This window comes from Leuresthes tenuis, unplaced genomic scaffold (assembly GCF_036924035.1).
Source record: "Leuresthes tenuis unplaced genomic scaffold, fLeuTen1.0.hap1 SCAF_23, whole genome shotgun sequence".
Classification (NCBI taxonomy): domain Eukaryota; kingdom Metazoa; phylum Chordata; class Actinopteri; order Atheriniformes; family Atherinopsidae; genus Leuresthes; species Leuresthes tenuis.
In genome coordinates, this window is record NW_027325377.1 from 23,710,903 (window position 1) to 23,714,860 (window position 3,958).

The window sequence follows — 3,958 nt, forward strand, 5'->3', positions numbered from 1 at the left end:
TTGCCCCAAAGTGTTGACTTAAAACGCCAGCTCCATTGTCTGTGTTTTAAGCATTGAGCAGCGAAACATGTAGCCGAACAGGAGCTGATTACTTTCCACCAGCCAAATGTCAAACAGCTGTACCAGTCAAAGGGTTTGGGCTGTTTTATTTGTGGTTCACAATGACACAACTAAATATACCTCATTGTGGATTCATTCAACACAATTTACACTTGTGTTTGATTGATAGAAAGAAAAGGACTGCTCTATTATTTCTACATCTGAAGAACCTTTTCTGTCCAACTGGAATGTTTATTCATGCACGTTAGGATGAAACTTGGTCCCATAACAATTCCAAATCCAAACTCCTGTCTTCTGGACTTCCATGTGAAACCGATCCATTTAAAAATGTCAAAGAACACTCACAGAAAATCATTTGAACCATATGATGCAGATGAAAATAAGAAAAGTCAATATGCATTATGCTTTTCCAGCACTCTGCAGCCATGAGAATTGATTAAAAAACACTTACTGTTCACTTTCAACATTATGTGGAAGAGCATTTAATTGGAATCTTACGGTTGAATTTTAAACTCTGGTGCAAAATAGAAATTGGAGGCTGCAGAATGTAATAAACTGTAAAGGTTGGAAACAAGGCTACTCTGACAAATATTGTCCTTGGTGGGCAGCCAGATTCTTGTGCAGATGACTCTGTGCCAGAGGCAAAGCTCATCTGAGCCAAGAGTACTCTCAAGTGGGCCTGAGTGTTGTTTTGCAGTTTGAGGCAAAGGAGAATAGGCCAGTGGCTCCCTGTGAGATAAACTATCATACTCCACTAAACACACGCACACACAACTGCCCAAATCTGTGTTCCTTCTAAATGTATTTCTCACAATGAGCAGACGTAAGTCTTGTTAAGTCATTTGTTGAATTTTCACAGGCCGTGTTTGAGTTGTTACTTGTTTTAAAGTCCGCGTGAAGGTAATCCGAGTTTAGCTCAGACTCCTCAAGCATGGCTTAGTCTGTCTTGTACTGTGTGCTGCTTCATTGTTACACTATATCCTGGCCTTTGTGTACACCCCAGCTTTCACCAAAAAGGGACTTTTTTGGGTACTTTGTGTGTTCCTCTGTGAGAGTGTGTGTGTGTGGCACCATGCCTGGTACTTTTCAAACCACACATAGCTGCACTTTAGTAGCATACTTCTGTCATATTCTGACAATCATATACAACAGATTACAACAGTGATTTAGTGGCGTGTCAGTTTTAATGAAAGTTTAGGAATGCATACTTCATTACTTCTGGAGAATCACAGAAGCGATCTGAGGTGAGAAGATTTGAAACAACTGTTTTATTTGTTTGCTAAATCTATGGATGGATCCAGACAAGGATGGTTGGACCCAACAGGAAGCAGCTCGCTTGGCTCCGTCTGACTAATGGCATTTATTTAAAGGAGATTTACAGTATTACACAATGTAAGTTAAACATGGACCAGTTTCAAGTAATATGGCAAATGTAGTGTACAAGTAATCCCTGTCAGCCCAAAGTTCAGGATTCAGACTGCTCTGAGCCCTGTGTCCAAAGTCTATAGTTTATCACAGAATAATCTTAATTTTTACTGTTATCCGCTGCAATCATTGCAGGTCTGTAATGTAAATATATGGCCCACTTGGTAAATGTTTGCACCAGTGTCACAAAACAGTTTACTTGAGTAGTGTTATAAACTTTTTTAGTACTCCTGCATGCCATGCAGATAAACGACAGTACAGAGAGACCCTCTAAAGACTAATTTTCTCATTTTGGGTGTCCTCAAAACACAGTAAAAACACTGTTTTTGTTGCTTAATTTAATTGCAATGACCATATCTATACTTATTATTAGAGATCCAAAGATGTTTTTCTAAGTACAGCTTGTGATTTAAATGTAAAATCCACCGTTATTTTACCCAAAGTGAGACGTCCTGCAGTCATTTCTAACCCTGCAGGCGTTTGTGCTGCACACTCTGATATCACAATTCTGATTTTGGCTCTAACATGAACCGATTCATTTGAGAAGCTGCCATTTCTTATAAAAACTATAAAGTTACAAATTTACACAGCAGAAAGGGGTTAAATTAGCACTCAGCTACTCAGCCAATTAGCAGAAAAGTGGGCTTTTAGGGGGCGTGGCCTTAAAGAGACAGTACCTGAAACTAATTTCGGGGCAGCAGAAACAGTATGACTCAATTCTGATTTATTCTGTTTTGTATCAGTGAATCATGCCAAACGACTTAAGTCTCAGAGTAAATGCAGAATTTAAACAGGAGATTAGCATCATATGTCCCCTTTAACCTGTAAGAAGTTATTTTAACGTGCAGCAATGGTAGTGGTGTCATTTGTATGATTAGTTTGTGACTATGTTGACATAGAGATTAGTTAACCATGCATACTAGTGTGTCTAATCTTAGCCCAAATGCTTCAGCATCTTTCCCATGCCCCACTGTCACCCAAGAGCACAGTCGCATCTCAAGCTGAGGAATTTCCTCGACCATTATTATCATTATTAATAATATTTCTTTTCATAGCGACCCGGTGAGGACCCCTGTGCTTGGCTGCATAGCTTGCATTTTTACACACACGCTGTTTACACAGCTGCGTGTCCTTTGGAGCCTGGTTCGGGCCGAGTTGGGTAACGCAGATGTTTGGGTTCTGCCTGATGCCATCTGGTAACCCTGGCTCCCAGAAGAGGTCAGTTGGATGGAGATTTCATGGTTCAGGTATGGGGCGGAAGGCAGATAGAGTTGGAAATGCCTGAAGATGTGAAACGGCAGGTTAAGGCAGAAGTGTTGATGAGAGAGCGCTTCAGGGAATAAGCGGAGGAAGTAATGGAGGAAAGGGTTAAAGAAGGGAAAAGAGGGATTTAGGTTTGTAAGTGGCAGCAGAGGCAGTTGGACGGGGGGAACTGAAAGTGGGAGAGCTGGGTGGTGATAACTTAGCGTGTGAAAGCCTGAGCATTAGGAAGCAGGAAACAGCAGGGCAACAGGACACAGTACAGGTGTTACACTCAGTGATACATTGAGTGTAACATTGCAAACATGTGCTGTAATGTTCATTTGCTCCCAAACTTAAAAGACATTCTCTGTATTTGTAATAAGATTAACAACTTCTGCCTCAGTGAAACTTGTTAAGTCACACTTTGAGATTGATCAACGGTGACATGTTACTGATCCAATCCTCTCATCCCTGAAGGGAAATTAGTTCCTGCTTCACAGTAATTCAAATCATTAAAAAGACTCAGATGCACACAGTAACATCACAAAAAAGGCCTAAATATTTCCCATTTCACATTAAACATGCAGTTTGAATTCAGTTGTGTGTACTTAGAAGGTAAATTGTCGTTAAACATGAATTAAACACCATATAGATGATACAAGGATATTGCTGAAAACCTTTGTTGTCCGAGAATAGCTCTTTAGCATACTGAAAACATTATACATTTTGATTGCAAACATATTGCCGGCAGGTTTTGGTTCGGTGAATTAGCCAGTCAATCAGCAAGACTGTATACAGCTGTATCAAGTTAAAAGAGGTCCAAAGCTATAAAACATCTGGTCAATTATTGCTTTCTTTGCTTTTGAACAACAATCATGTGACTTTGGCACGGAGAGGTCTGTGCCATCTGACTCATGGCTCTTGTCAAAGAGTCCCATCTGGACAAAAAAATTAATGTAAAACAGGTTTTCTGCACACAATACCTTAAGAAAATTCTATCAGTGCAGGTGTTGGCCAGTGATTTTCTGGCAAAATCAGAAATAGTCCCGGCTTTCTGGTATTTTCAGGCAGGAATGTGACAGTTCAGAGATGAGTGGAGCTGCAGGAGCTCAGTTTTCCCTAATTTAACTGATGACTTTCTACTCATTTTCTTTCATGACCAAACGGGTCCAGGGGTCCCCATCAGAGGGCTCAACAACGCACCATCTATGTCCTTCTGAAATGAGTTTGA